Raw genomic sequence first — 16474 nt, forward strand, 5'->3', positions numbered from 1 at the left:
ACAGCTCTCAGTCTGGTCTGGGCGTGCAAGGAGGCAGCATGTGTGCGCTTTGATGTGTGCGGGACTACCGCCTGTATTCTCCCGTCTTGAGAAACCGCTGCACTGAGGTACCGCCGCATGCTTTTTATTTTAATTTTTACCAGATTTTGGAGGGATTTCGACCCATACGTGTGTGAGACATGACCCCACGTGTGTGTATGTGTGGGGGATAATCCCATCGTAAAGGCAAGAGCGCCACTACTCATTTATTTACGTGCATGCTCAGTGGGCCGAGCGTTTATCAATCATTGATGTTCAAAAGTGGCACACACACACATACATATGCAGAGTACAATAACAACTGACTGACTGACAACCCTCCTGATGCACTTTGCATGTTTTAGCGCCAGTACAAAGCTCAGGTATGCTCAAGATAGTGAACTAAGATGCATTTTGAGTAAGAAAACAAAGAAAGTAGGTTTTAGACACGCTTTTACCTCTTGTGCCCTCTCTTCTACCTTCATTCTGCACATATGGTCCAGAGAAAGTAGAAAAAATGCATCTTTGAACAGAATATATGTGTCGATACATTCTAGTAGTTGACACTTTATATTACTAAGTAGTAGTAGCAGCAAGCTCGTTTATGCTCAAGATGGTAAGTTAAGACATGTTTTTGCATGGAAAAAAGGAAGTACAATGGTACCTTGATATGCGTTACCCGACCTTTTGTTTTGACTTGCTAGCAAAAACGATATACGAGCACTGTATGGTGGCACGTGACTAAAATCACTTCATAATGAGCAGCAGTTTGGCATATAACATGAGTAAATATTCTTCAAAAAAGAGACTTCAAGATGTTTAGTGCCATTCCCAGTTGAAGTTTACTGTCAAACTAAACATCAAACAAAGAGAATTACAGGTGTATTTCAAACAACCACATATCCACTGCTAGCTTATAACAGGAAACACGGTGAAACAGCACACGTAGACAGATAATATAACAGTACTCACAGGCATTTGCTTTATCCTCTGCGAAGAAGGACTAATATTAATGCGGCTTACTGAGGAAAGAGGAGTCTAGATGTATATTTGTATGTCTGTATTATACTGCCTCCAGGTGACCCAGGCACACTTATGAGTAGGAGCAGTATAATGCCCATTGAATTGGAACAAAAACGTGGCAAAAACGATTGATTCTTTACATTTTATTTAATTCATTACAGTATGTTTTGATAAAGTAGATTTTTATTGTGCTGTTTCCCTGATCAAAAAACACTTCGAAATTTTTGTTTTTGTTTTTTTGTTTTTTGTTTTTTGTTTTTTGGGAGAGGCTGGACCTGACATCCTGGCCTGGCATTTCCATTCATTTCGATAGGGAAAGATGATTTGAGATAGTGTTTTGACTTATTAGCATGGTCACAAAGTGGATTTAACTCATATCTCAAGGCACAATAGTGTCAGATTTTAGACACATATTTACCTCTTGTGCCCTCTCCCTTACCTGCATTCCACACATATGCTCCAGAAAATATTGCAAAACATCACTTTTGAACATTCTTGCCTCAATAAATCCTAGTATTTGCCGCATTTTACGCTATATTACCTGTTAGGTAAAATATCTAATAGAGTAGATACTTGCTGTTTATTTTTCACACACTCTGGCTTCACTATCTGGTGTATTTATATTGAAAATATGTCACTTCCTGGTCACTTTGCAGTGGTGTCTTTCAAAAGAGGTGACACGTGGAAGGATTTATAGCGGCGGATAAAACCGGTGTGTGTGTGTGTGTGTGTGTGTGTGTGTGCGTGTGTAAAAGTGCATGTGTCTAAAATTGAGCGCAAATGTGTGTACTTTGTTTTTAGACTTAACTGAAGCCCGGGGCTGTGGAACGGAGGCAAAGAAGTCATTATCTCATTCACTCTGATTATCCCTGTCAATGTGTAGAAGTGTGCGTGTGTGTGTGCGCTCGCGCGCAGTCGCACAACCATGTGCTGTGTGCGTACAGTAAAGCTAATATAGTGTGTGTGTATGCGTGCGTGTGCAAATGTGTGTGTGTAAAGGGGGATGGGACTTAGTGAGGCAAGCCTTGCGGCGTGTGTGTGTGTGTTTGCGTGTGCATGCGCACTTGTGTGTGTGCGTGTGTGTGTAGTGAGTGACCCACTTTGATACTCTGCCCCTTGCTGCTAAGTCACCTATAGCGCTTATAAATACAGTAAGTGAGCTTGTTTAGGCTGACACGGACGACAATGCCTTAAGGTACTTTTGCCTCTTCACGGATCAATAATGCATCAATAATCCCTCCGTATGTTATATGTTACAATAGGCACGTGTTTGTACAGTGGGGATGCCCATTAAATACACAGGTGTGCTATAAGTACAAATCACCCAGTCAGCAGTGCATGAACGCATCATGTGCACGGTAGAGGGATGCCTTAAAATCAAAACAACACGAATGAAAAAGTATAATGTATTAGTGACGATAAGCGGTACAGAAGATGGATGGATGAATATGAATAGTAAATACTGTATATGTGTCATATTGAGGGAGGAACATGAGCTCGTCTTTCCATCCTTTCATGTTCATATTCCTCCTTTTTTTCTACTGCTAAGCAAATACGAGGCTTATGTACACCCCCCCCCCCCCTTCGCCCACCGTGTGCACGTCTACACACATGCAATCAAGGAGTGTTTGTGGTGTGTGCGTGTGTGTGTGTCCTCGAGATAGTAGGCTTGACAGAAGTGACAGTCGATGGCAGTAATGCGCTGGAATGTTTCTACTCGATGTTCATTCTAGCAAAGGTTTGCGTGCTTGTAGACAGATAGATATGGTAGACAGGATGGATGGACGGTAGCTTGATAGATTTAGCTGTGGTATGACTGATAGATAGATGGATGGACAGATGGATGGATTGATTGACAGATAGAATGACAGCTAGACAGATAAATAGATGAAGATGGATGGATGACAGACAGACAGACAGACAGATAGATAGATGGATAGAATGGGTTTGGTGTCGAAGAGAAAGCGGTAAAAGGCGGGAACAACTTAAAACTTTTGACCGTGTCGAGAGTGAGAGAAGCATTGCGCAACACACGCCTCATGGACGTTGACGTGCACGCTCGTGCGCGTGTGTGCGCGCGTCGGTTTGCCATGCGACCCGTCCGGTTGCGCAGGTTGTCGTCTTGCTCGCGCGCACATGACTTGACGTGAGGAGTGACGAAGTGGGGAGGGGTGCGTTCCCTCGTTCATTTCCTCCCTTTTGTCTGCTCCTGATGACTGTGGACTTTTCCCTCCCTCTTTCCCTCATTCCTTCCTTCCTTCCTTCCTCCATTTTTGTCCATCCCTCCGTCAGCATGACAGTCCCGCCGTGTCCACTCATTGTCTTCAATGAGTGTCGTCGCCTTACAGCACACACGTGTCCACATGGCAGCTGATGCGCTTGTTTGTGTCTACAATGTGTGTGTTTGTGTGTGTGCGCGTGCATTCCTCTACCTTCATCTTCGAAGCTTAATTTGCATTTTTTTCAATGCTGATTATGATTATTACATGTAAAAACACCACAAATGTGTGTGTGTGTCTTTGTATGTGTTTCACTCTGCATGTCAAACTGGTGGGAGGGAGAGTTCGAAGTAGAGCTGCAAATTTTCCAGTTTGGCAGGTAATACCCAATACGCTACAGAGGTGGGATGATGGGCATGTGAAAGCCGGGATCAAGTGGTGAAGTTGGGCGAAAAAGATGAATCAAATAACTAAAATAAATAAGAATAAATTTTAAAAAGCGCGACGCTTCGCACTGAGCATTTTTCCACACAGACTAATTATACTGCAGACTCACGCACCACTCTGTGTATTAGTTGATCTTATGGCAACGAGCTGGGAGGAACAAGTGCATAAAAGACAGTGAATCTCTACAGTTTGCGATCATTTCTCACCTAAAAAAAAAGAAGATATAATAGAGCAATTTGTCTTCCGCAAAGCAGAACTAACATATTACAACATCACGTCTACGATAGCCAACACAAGGTATCGATGTTAGCTACTTACTTTGATGAAGCCTGCCACCGCTAGTTAGAACATATTGTATTGCAATGGGAGAAATGATAGACACAGTCGCCGGTACACTTTCAATCGATTTCAAGCAGTAACAAAATAAACACGTAATAAGCACATGCATACATGATTAATTGATTGGGATGATCAATAGAATGATCGATTTTAAACATTTACGATAGTAATCGTATATGTCCATCTCTACTATTTTAATTGTCACACCAGATGCGACAATGTCCCATTTCGCTGGGTTCTGTGTGAAAAACACAATGGCTTTTTTACTGATGCCGCTGTTCTGTGTGAAAGGTTCTGCCCCGTGAAGTTCCCTGCTTCGGTAGTCCGAGCAGATGCGAGATGGCAGATGCATGTAAGGCAGTAATGGAACGCCGGGACCAGGAAGTTTAACACTCACTTGCCTTGTTACTTTGAAAGCATTTGTCGCTGAGTTTTTTTTGTGCGAAACAGGTAAATAAATTCTCGATCTACTGTCACTGATGCGGCAATTTTGCTGAAACCGTATGTACGAAAGAGGCTTTAGTCTCCTCTTCTGTGACGTCCACGCCGGACTAGCACGTGGGCACTTTCCGCTCCCGCTTGTTGACCTGGAAGTGATGCGAGGCACTGCTCTCCAAACGCTGTGATGATGGCTCATTGTGGCGCATTGGCTTTCTATTCTTTACGGTGTTGTTTGATAGTGCCATGTAGTTTGCCTTTTAGGCATGTGTGTGTGTGTGTGTTTTGCTTATTTTTGTGTGTATATAGGGTCATATTGCCTTTGTCCTCCCCCCTACCCTAAGGCCCTGCACTCAGTGTCAGTGTCACATTGAGCTCATGCGGGTCACAAATGCACTGAGAGGCCAGGCTCCATTCAGCATAGTGACGAGGCCCAACAATAAGCAAGAGTGTGTGAGTGTGTGTGTGTGTGTGTGTGTGTGTGTGTGCGCCCGCGCTCATGCTCTCTATACCAGGAAATGGACCCACTGACCTGGATCCTATGCCATCCACTTTTGTTTTAGTCCCAAGACATCTTTAAAAAGCTGGCCTGCATGCTAACGGTGGTTGCTTTAAGTGAAGCGTTGAAGCAAGACTTTACGTTGCTGACTTGAGTTTCCCATCAAATCTAGAAGTGTGGGTAAAAAAACAAGTTCCATTATAAACTTTTACCCCACATAACCTCAAGTATTTTGTCTTGGATAGACACTTACGGATGGTACAGGGAGTAAACTTTGGTGTGTCCAGTGGTTAGCACTCATAGGCTCGCAAGAAGGTTCTGGGTTTGAATATGTGGGATGATTGCATCTCCTCCCAGAGTTAAAAAAATAAAATAAATACATTGTTAGGTTCATTGAAGACTGTTTACAGAAACATGTTAAGTTTGTTCACTACTCCATGTAGTCTTCAATGTTGACGAAAAATATACGTTGGGTTTGTTGACGGCAAAGCTGTCTTCAGTGTTCCCCAAAATAGTTACAAAATTATTTTGTGTTAAGTTTGTTGAAGAGTTGTTGTTTTTTTATTCAATCTTAACAAAAATAATTAAGTTGGATTTACTGTCCTTTTTACAAAACACGTGTTGACGACAAAGTTGTGTTCAGTGTTGACATAAATATGTACGTACGTTAGGTTTGTTGCCGACTGACATTGGCATTTGTTGACAAATCTAAATTGTCTTTGATGTTTACAAAAATACCTAAAAAAGGTTGACGACTCAGTTTTTATGACACATATGTTCCATTTGTTCATGACTCAATTGTCTTCAATATTCACAAAAGTACATACTTTAACTTCCTTGACAACTCTTAAGTTGTCCTCCATTTTTTTATAAAAAGATTTGTTGATGGCTCTCTTTTTTTAAAACACGTTACATTACTTGATAAGTCTAAATTGTCTATTTGATAGCAAAATGTTCTTTACTGTTAAAAAAACCCACGTATGTTAAGTTTGTGTGCTCAGTTTTTTCAAAAGGTGTATGTTACATTCGTTGACAGCTAAATTTTCTTTGTTTATAAGAACATTTAGTGGAAATAAGGTTGATTTACAACTGTATTTTTACAAAAACACGTACATTAGAATGGTTGAAGACTTTCAAGTGAACCTTAATTTTTACAAAACGCAAATGTCCTATGACTCTAAATGATTGTCAACATGTACACGAGGACTCCAAATTGACTCCAAATACTCAACACTAGGTCAATTGGTGAAAAATACGTACATCGACAATTTGATCTGTAAGTGTCATTGATCAGCTGGAATTGGGAGGAAAGGTAGTACAGAAAACCTGGATGAATTAGGAATAGGTACTATTTTCTTAGCTACAAAGTCAAAGTTAGAGAATGATCCGTTGTGTATTGTGTAAAAGTCCTGTCACTCATACAAGTGCACAGTGACATTGAGTGAAAGTGGGATCATGTTCAAATTACATCTGAAAGACAGGAACCCAACACTGAGTTTATTGTAAACGAGTGTTTACAGTATTTGGTAGAACCAGTATCATAATGATCTTGGGTGTAGGTGCGCACGATTTGGCTGCACCTGACTACCACGCCCTGTGAACGCCTGTAAACGTACAAAAAAAACAAAAAAACAAAAGCGGCAGATGTGCACTGAACAGGAAGGAGGGTGGCGTGCATGCGGGCTTTCTCACATTCCCTTTTCTAAAATAAATCGTCAGCGCTGGCATCAGTGTGTTCAGAATACCTCATTAAGTTTGTTAACAACGGTGCTGATTTGTGTTCAGGTCTTTCCAGTCGCATGCCGTTTGTCTGCAACATTCTCGCTGAGAGTTCCTCGCCGTCGCGGTGTTTTGTCCTCTGTCTCGGCTTCATTTTGTTTGAGAGCGCTGTGTTGACTCAGGTGCAGGGACGCGCGAAGATAACTTCCCCCTCTCCTCCCCCTTGTCCCCTAGACTTCTCTTTTACTGCCAAATACCACCTGCTTTGTTGCAGATAATAGCGGGCTTAAGCCCCTTTATCACAAAATTGGGGTATCAGAGATGTATACGCCTGTGCATTTTGCACAGAACCCAACGATACAGGTCACTGTCGTGTCTGTGGGATGGATAAAATAGTTGTTGGAAAGCCACAATTGCTTTCACCACAACAAGGCAGGAGAAGTCTTAAACTTCACATTCACATAAATTTCTCCATTCCATTCCACACAACTGTCGTTCTCGCCTTTGTTTCGCCTGTGGTACTACTGATACAATATGTTTCACACAGAATAGCAACATAGGGAAGCTGGCCAATTTGCACAACGACTTCAACGACTTCGACACCATGTTCCTTGGGAATAACTTTTATTCAGAACTGAGGCATAAGGGAGAAAAGCTAGCTATGACCGGCGGTGGGAAAGGGGCTTCTGGTATGCGTCCTGCACTACCTCAGAAAATTGTGGAGTGCAATTTCAACACTATGTTCCATATAAGTACCTTTCACACAGAACAACAATACAGGGGAGGAAAAAGCAGGTTTTGACAGGCAGTGTGAACGGGGCCTCTAATACTACCTCGGAAGTTGGCCAATTTGCAGTTCTATTACAACCCCACTTTACATGCCGGTACCAACATGGTCTTTTGTCTCGAAGTGACCATTCTCTGTCCAATAATCAACGCACTGCACTTTGCCGAGGTACCCTAAAAACTGTAGTGAGTACCTTTTACGTGGACATATGGTATGCCAATTAGGTTGGTAAACTTTCATAGCTTTTAAAAAGTAGATGTGATTGTTAGCCAACTTTGAATGTTAAATGGCATTATTTAGATTTCTTTGACTAGATTCCTGATAGTTTAGGTTATTAGTTGAAGCCTGAAGTACACAAGTACACATCAAAGTAGTGTAGCTCATGGACGAGCATGAATTCCCTGAGATCCTGCCGTGCCTTTTATAATCCTCCTCATCCTCAGTAAAAGTAAAGCCAGGGCTTTTCGTTGTAAAGGTGACAAATATTTTGCCGAGCTGCAGCTTTTACTTCCAAACAGGGAAAAGGTACCAGACCACTTCCTGTTCGGTCACTTAGCAACCAGCGACAAATACGGCAAGCTTAAGTCCGGCCGCTGTTTTTCATGTGGTTAAGGTTTGGGGAACCTCCATCAACAGCTCTGCTATTAGCCGTTAGTCGTGGGTTCAACTTTCCCAGCCTGTGTCATCCAACCGTAGTTTTGTATGATGCACAGTTGTGAAATTCACTACTTTCTTACACACCAGAAGTATCGTCAACATTGTTATTGTTGTTGTGACATCAGCTTTCTCTCAGCCCCTCCCTGCCTCCCTCCGTGTCTTTGCTGACCGTGCCAAAGCGTGGCATGCTCTCTCCAGTTGGAGAATTTTTTTTCTTTGCGAACCTCAGCAATATTTGCCTAATTCACTGAGCGCTAACAGTGTCGCCTTGTTGTGTCGAGTTAACTCACATTTCAACAAATGGCTCCTCTCTCCCCTTGGTTTAGGTTCTCAGCGTGTACAAATCCCACTTAATATTTCAGTTTTTCTGTTCGGTTCCAGCAACATCGGATTTAGTTTCTTTAAAAGGGGACATATTAGCCAAAAGCTAAGCAGATCTGCAGAGATGTTGGATGCACAAATAAGCAGCACAATATAAAATTGTTGCTTTGTTTCGTTTTCTCATTTTTTATTTGTGTTGTCTATGGTCTTCTTTATTTATGAATATTCTTTACATTGTTGTATGTAGGATCGCTTCAAAAACAAGATACCTTAAGTGTTTACTCTTCATAATAAAATAATTTACATACTGTATTATTATAACGTTGCATAGAAGCAGTCACGAGCGGAACCACCACAGACAGGAAATCCCCCTGACCCTCCTACCCCTTGGCTCACCTTCCCCCAAACATCATTCCTCAGTCTACCTGCGCACCTCCGTTCCATCCTCTCCCCTCTCTAACAGCCTCTCATCAGTCCATCAACACCATCTATCCCTCCACCCCGCATCCATCATGTCTACCTTTTTGCCTAAAACCCTCTTATCCCGGGCTTTCGCCCACTCAGCCTTCTTGTTATTTCGCCGACTCTTCAGAGGACGGCGAGTGGAACAGGAGGTATTACCCCACAATTTGCTGACATGCATACATGTCTGTCTGGCAGCGGCGCGGTTAAACTGTTGTGGATTTGTGGAGATGGGCTCTCACGTGGGAAAATACGCTGGACTGTAATACAGCTTCCTTTTTCATAGCAATTACTCACCTTGGTCCTTCACGCCAAACACAACAGAAATGGCAATTTTCTGTGTGCGCTTTCACATAGTCCAGACAGCATGCCGCATTCAGATAATTAGATGACAATAATTAATTCTGGCTTTCTGCTAATCCCACGCCTTTCCATGCCAATGTTTTTAGCCTTCGTATCCGGCAAATTGGCGGGTCTCCTATGTCCCCCACCATTCCGTGTCGGTATGTTTCCCTATTCTTTTCTTTTCTTTCTATTCTATTTATTTGCTGTGTTGATGGGTTCCTCTATTCCTTTTCACACAGCCACCGTTATAAATCAGATACTGTCTTAAAAAACAGGAAATTGTTTTTGTTACTACCTCCGAAACCAGCAAATTGACAGGTCATCTTCGTCCTCCTATTCCCTCTCATTGTGTTCCGCTTTTCACTTTCACAGAGCCACCGTTACGTCTCAATAGCCGGGAAATTGATGGGTTGCATTCACCCCCCACTTTTGTATTGGTGTTTACGCTATTCCCTTTCACATAGCTACCATTGTACATCCCATAAACATGTATCAGATTTTTTCATATCAGTGTGAACTCTACAATTCCCATTTTTTCAAATCCGACCCGGGCTTTTTTCATATGTGGATATAAATTGGATAAGTATCTGACGCGAGTGCAGTATGGATGCTCACGTGGTGCGCATCGGATGTGTACGTTATCAAAAGGCAACAAACGTCACAATTGTTCAACAAAGCATACACACCACAAAACGGCAATGGTGGATGCAGCAGCAGAAAACAGTCAGTGGCGAAAAGAAGATGCTTTAGAATTGCTAAATATAAGAAAATGTGGGCACTGGTTGCGCAAAATCCTTGAAATTGCCACAAATGCGTCATGACGAGACCTCTGCGAGGGGCTGCATTTACTTCCGTAAACACGCAGTCTCACAGTTGTGTGCATGCATGTGATGTCACGGATGTGTTCCGTCCACAGTAGAAGCCGCATTTGTTTTTGTAATGTGAATGACGACATAAAAAGATGAGATTTAACACAAATCAGAATTGGGCATCATGCCCTGCAGTGTAAACGTAGCCTAAACCGTCCCACCTTTGTTACTACCTCCAAAGCTGGAAAATTGGTGGTTCTCTCATCAGTGAAGGTTAAAATATTTGGTGTTTGGGATGTAGGATCTGTGCTTATGTAGCGAATTGTAAGACACACTCGTCCCCCCACACCACGTTCAACAGGGGTACTTTTGCCTGAGGGGATTTTATTTTAAATTATGGTAATCCCCGACTGTAACGTGGTACTGGCGGCAGTCGGTTGCACTGGGAAGCGTGCGGCATAATCTCCCGGCTCGACGGAGGAGCGTCTTTAATGAGGTTAGTGCCACTTGAGGAGCAGAGTGGAGGGAATTGGCAGTTAGCGGATCCCGCCGTGCCGCTTATCATTGCACTTGATTCTCAGATACTTTGACCCTCAAGTGTTGTCATTTTGTTCCCCTTTCCAACTTGTTTGACTCTGTGGTTTGATCTCTAAAGACTACTCGCGTGCAGACCTCAGCCAAGGCCTAACATTCTCTCATACAGTCGGCGTGAGCTGTCCCGTTTGGCCACGAGCTCCCTGACAAGGGTTATGAGCGTCTTTAACACCACATGACACAGTGGTGGCAGCGGTGGTATGTCATCACCGAAATGGCGTGCAGAAACGATGCCACCGGGATTTAGGACAGGCTGTCACAATTCCCGTGAGATTGGCTTGGCTCGTTGACAGCAATTGGCAGCGATTGCGCGTCTCAAACTCTGTGACGGTAATCCCGACTCCCGCCTAGTGTTTTTGTACTTTTATGTGGAAATGAGAAGCTTTGTTGTGCCACTCATCACCGGACTGATGAAGCTTTAAATGCTGTTTGATTTATGCAGCAGGGACGCTGTTTGTGCGTCGGGAGTGGAGCCTGCGAGGAAGGGAAGGGCGGCTGATTTGCGCCTGTGATGGTTCGTCAGATCCCGAAAGGATGAATAAGAACCTAATCTCCCTCTTTCAGGGAACCCAACCACTGATGTCTCAGACAGAGGGACTGTGGGTGTGGAGCCTGCTTGACTACATATCACTATGCTGTGCTAAGCTAGAGCTAGTCTTCATGTATCTATTCCTGGGAAAGCCTGCATGCGTGTCTGATCTTGAATTTATGTGTAACGCTGCAGGAGAAGCTGCTTCCCATATCCCAGTTTTGTTCATTCATTCATTCATTTTCCAAACCGCTTATCTTCACTAGGGTCGCGGGTGTGCCGGAGCCTATCCCAGCCGACTGTGAGCGAGAGGCGGGGTACACACTGAATTGGTCGGCAGCCAATTGCAGGGCACATATTAACAAACAACCATTCACACTCACATTTGCACCTACAGGAAATGTAGTGTCTTTAGTTAACCTGCCATGCATGTTTTTGGAATGTGGGTGCAAACCGGACTACACGGAGAAAACCCACGCATGCACGGGGAGAACGTGCAATCTCCTCACGGGCGAGGACGGATTTGAACCCGGGTCCTCAGAACTCTGAGGTGGATACGCTAACCAGTTGTTCACTGTGCCGCCCCAGTTTTGTTCCATTCAGGAATTCCTGCCCCCCACAGAGAGGGTGTTAACTTTAGTCACTTGCTGTAATGGACAGGGGTAGATGGGGGAGTTAACTATGTGAGGAATGTCAAAGGTGCAGGAAAAGGCCCAAGGGCAGGGTATACCCAGGGACGACGTCAGTGGCTTTTGGGTTTCGGAGGGGCAAAAGTGTCCCAAGGGTCCCAGGGGAAATCAGTCAAGCTGCCAAGGTCTCATATTACAACAGGTTCAGGACTGTTACTTGGAGTACTTTGCAGTTTCAGAACCGGTCTTTCTGTACTCACCAGTTTCAGAACAAGATAATTGCACGATTGCCTCCCTGGTTCGGGATGCTATTGGATTTTGGGGCTTCGAGGGAGTAAACATAGCCCAAGGGTGCACGTGGAGGTCAGGGGAAATCAGTCAAGCTGCCAAGGTCTCATGTTACAAATGGTGCAGGACTGTTAGTAAGACTACTTTGCAGGTACCAGGTTTAGTAGTAGCTACTAGCGCTACAACTTACCAGGTTTTGAACCAGCTGCTCTAGCTTCTGTAGTTTAGGACAGGCTACTGTCACTCCTACATTATTTACTTGGTCTACGAAACCAGGTAAATGACTACGAGTGCTACTTCTTACCAGTTTATGCTGAATGCTATCACTGTGACTAAATAGCTTACTAGCACTTAGCAAATTTAGGAGCAGCCGCTTTCCAAACCACCCAGCAGGTTCAGAACTGGTTGCTAAGTTACTCCTTAAAACAACCACTTAGCAGAACATCCAGCCCATCAAAGCAATACATTATTTCTAATTCTTCACAGATGGTACAAGTTGTTGTTGTTGCTCCAGGAGGCGATGGCGCTTAGTCATGCGTACCTCTCTATGATGATAATTTATGACTGTGGGTGGAGTGCAAAGTGTCGTTATACAAGAATGATTCACATTGGGACCACTTCTTCTTTTAAAAAAGCCAATGTTGTACACCAGGAAGCATGTCCACAAAAGACGTAACAAAAATAATAATGATAAGTCTATGTGTTGGGGGAAAAAAAAAACTTTCCTCACGGGAATGTTTGTTACTGTTTTATCTGCCATCAGCCTTCTGACACACTGACAGTTTGACAGTCGACTGTGAGCAATTCATTAGCATCAATATTAAATGTCGCAATCTTTTTTCCCCCTCCAAAACAAAGGCCTTAATTATCCCTAATAATGACACATAATCTTAAATCAGGTGTTCAAAGGTCTTTAAAATGCCACATTGTCATCCAATCCCCTGTCAAGAATAATAAGGATAAAAGTCAGTGTTTCCTTTTGTTGTAGTGGATGAGGTAGAGTTACCTTGGGTAGTTTACATGAATAAAAGCTGCTACCTACAAAAATATTAATACAAAGAAATGCCACGTTGTTGTTGAACCATCTGACAAGAATGATTACAATTAAAGCCAAGAGTTCCTGGTTTTTTTTAGTGTTGATAAGGTAACTACAAATAAATGCTGCTACCTGATAAAAATGCCACGTTCTCGTCCCTTTGTATGAAACCATCTGATAAGAAAAAATATTTTAAAAATGTCATGTTGTATAGATATAGGTTGAGGTAGTTTGCATTGATATTTAGTAAATCCTAGCTGACAAGAATAATAAGAATTAAAGCCGATATTTCATTTTCTTCGGTTAGATTTTGGTAGCTCTCACGATTAAACTGCGACCTGTTGGGGCTAAAAAAGAAAAACACATTGTCGGCCAGTTGATTAAACCAACGGACAAAAATAATAAGAATTAAAGTCAATATTTCATTATGTAAGGTAGATATAGGTAGTTTGTTTGACGAAATGCCCCAACCTCCTAAAAATGCCACATTGTCATCCAGTTATATCAAAGCAGCTCACAATAATAAGAATTAAAGCCAATATTTCATTAACCAGCCATCCATTTTCAACACCGCTTGTCCCGGTTAGGGTCGTGGGGCGCTGGAGCCTATCCCAGCTGACCTCGGGCGAAAGGCGGACTACACCATGTACTGGTCGCCAGTCAGTCGCAGGGCACATATAAACATTGACAACCATTCGCTCTCACATACATCCCGTCACTGAGTGGGAACTGAACCCACGCTGCACCAAAGTCAGGCGAGTGCACCACTACACCATCAGTGACCATATTTCATTATTTTGAGTTTAAATACTGTAGGTATTTGTTAGTTTGCATTTTTTAAAAATGCCTGCAATACTGCGAGTGAATACACTGACAGGCTGAGGCAGAAACACTTTGATCCACTTAAAGCTCAGCAACAATAACCTCACCCACCCCCTCACCCAGTATCATCGTCTGCTTCTATCTCACACACCTTTCTATTCATAGCCGCGTACCCCTAAACACACACACACACACACGTACTTCGCTGTAGGGCAGATACAGAGAAAAGCCAATAAAAGAGAGTAAACACTGAGAGGAAAAGCAACACTTTTGTCAGTGCTGCTGTGTAGTCGGACAGCTTTACTACACAAAGCACACATGTTGGATAGATACAGTATGTAAATAGCATGGAAATTGAAAGTCCTCAAGGGGTCATGTTTTGCACAGGAAGTAGTTGTAGTTTGTTCAATACGTAACCTTCGCCAAAAGGTTTTGCCTTCTTGGTTTTGATGGTGTGATTCCGGGCACTGAAAGGGGGAGTTTGCTGTGTTAAAACTGCTAGCAGGATTTTGAATGTAGCCTTACTTTACTAATCCCTCCCCAGCCCCCAAGTCTCTAAACAAATCCACGCCCCCTCACATTCTCTAGTTGTTGGTTTTTTTTGACAAACTTTCCCCACCCCCTACAGAGTTGTGTCTTGAGATACAAGTTTAGTTTGTTCAGTGACCACGCTTCTAACTTAAAACATTTGTATCTCAAATCATCTTTCCCAATTGAAATTAATGGAAATACCATTAATCCGTTTCAGCCTCCCTACACAAAAAACAACAACAAAATCGTTTATAATGTAATTTTTAATAAGAAAAATAGAACTGTATGATATTGTACTTTATAAAAACATAGTTTTGCCATTTTTGTCTTCAATTAAAATAAGTCATTCTTCACAGAGGATAAAGAATAGATACCTGTGAGTACTATTATATTATGTCTTCATGTGTTGCTCCACCATTTGTGTTCAAATATTCATTGATTTAAAGTGCTATTATAACGCCACTTCGCCGATGCTATTCGTTAGCGGTGTGTTTTACATTGTTTGTTAGCTTGAAGCTAAATGCACTTTATTAAGGCAAAGCTATGTGTCTGTTTAAATGCACAATGTATTATTTTCTGTGTGTTATGTTTAGTTTTTGCAAGTGACTTATGTAAGCTTTCAGCTCTTTTTGAAGAATTGTTCACTATCTTTCAAACTGCTGCTTGTTGTGAGTTCAGTAAACTCCCACCATGCAGTGCTCATATCTCAAATTTCTGCTGTCAAAGCAAAAGAATTGGCCAAACAACGGCCACTCGTATCTCATGACATCACTGTAACTTCCTGTCACTTTTTATTATACTGTATATACATCCATTTTCAACACCGCTTATCCTGGTTAGGGTCGCGGGACGCTGGAGCCTATCCCAGCTGACTTCGGGCGAAAGGCGGACTACACCCTGAACTGGTCGCCAGTCAGTCGCAGGGCACATATAGACACGGACGACCGTTCGCACTCACATTCACACCGTCACTGAGTGGGAACTGAACCCACGCTGCCTCCACCAAAGTCAGGCGAGTGTACCACTACACCATCAGTGACTACTGTACATACAGTAACAACTTATTTTTTTATTATTGTTTTGCCACATAACCTTCATTCAGTTTGTATTTTGATATACAACTACAGCTTGTTTGGCTGCTTTTTTTTGTTTTTGTTTTAAATAACCTACTTAGAGTAACTAATTATGTACTGTAACCCAAATATAATTTCTCCTTAATATCCCCCCCCAAAATTCTGTCATAGTTTATTCAGTTTGAATAAATCAAACAATTCAAAACAAATTGTTAGCCTAATAGCATAATTGCCTAAGTCATTTTTAACTAATTGTCACAATATCAATAGAAATACCAATGTGCTTGCTAAAAATTGTGTATTTTCTTTATGTCAGTGTAGATCCTCAGTCATCCAGGTTATGGTATTCCGCAAAGGTTAAATCGAGGCAACTGGACTCATCTTGTTTGTTGAATTAGTTGTTGTTTTTTCTTGTTTTCCGAAAACGTTCAAAAATGTCTTATGCAATTATGCTAGTAGGCTTACGGAATAAGAATCTTGTCAAAATAGGATTTCACATGTTAAAATTTGCAGCTGCTGGATGAAGTTTGCTTTGACGTTAACTTGAGCTGCATAAACAAAGCGGTATTATTTAACAAAATGTTCCTTTCAAATGTTTTTCTTTAATACGACACCACAAGGCTGTGCGTCTCAGTTACAGAACTGATGTCGCACCGTGCCACTTGCATATGAATAATTAAGTTGCCATTTGTCCACCGTGGTCTTTTAACTGTTATATATTACACGCATCACATAGCATCATACTCTCATATGCGCTTTCATCCTTTCATTCTGCTTGCCGTGCTTAGCTGCGCACGAGTGTTTGTATTTATTTTAAATTTTTTCAAGATTGCAGGGCGGCTGGCGTTGGCGTGTGCACACATGCCCGAGTGGTTTGTGGTTGAAGCTG

General features: G+C 42.4%; 1 protein-coding gene across 3 annotated transcripts in view; it reads left to right on the forward strand.

Moving 5' to 3' along the window:
• Positions 1-16474, forward strand: part of tiam1a (TIAM Rac1 associated GEF 1a) — a 57289-nt gene continuing 40815 nt past the window's right edge. For 2 of the 3 annotated variants that reach the window (XM_061703478.1, XM_061703480.1), the window contains exon 1: positions 1-107. The gene's annotated coding sequence lies outside the window, so the exon portion shown is untranslated. Of the gene's footprint in view, positions 108-16371; position 16474 lie in introns of those variants that run through there. The other variant, XM_061703479.1, reaches the window with a different exon arrangement.

This window comes from Phycodurus eques, chromosome 17 (assembly GCF_024500275.1).
Source record: "Phycodurus eques isolate BA_2022a chromosome 17, UOR_Pequ_1.1, whole genome shotgun sequence".
Taxonomy (NCBI): domain Eukaryota; kingdom Metazoa; phylum Chordata; class Actinopteri; order Syngnathiformes; family Syngnathidae; genus Phycodurus; species Phycodurus eques.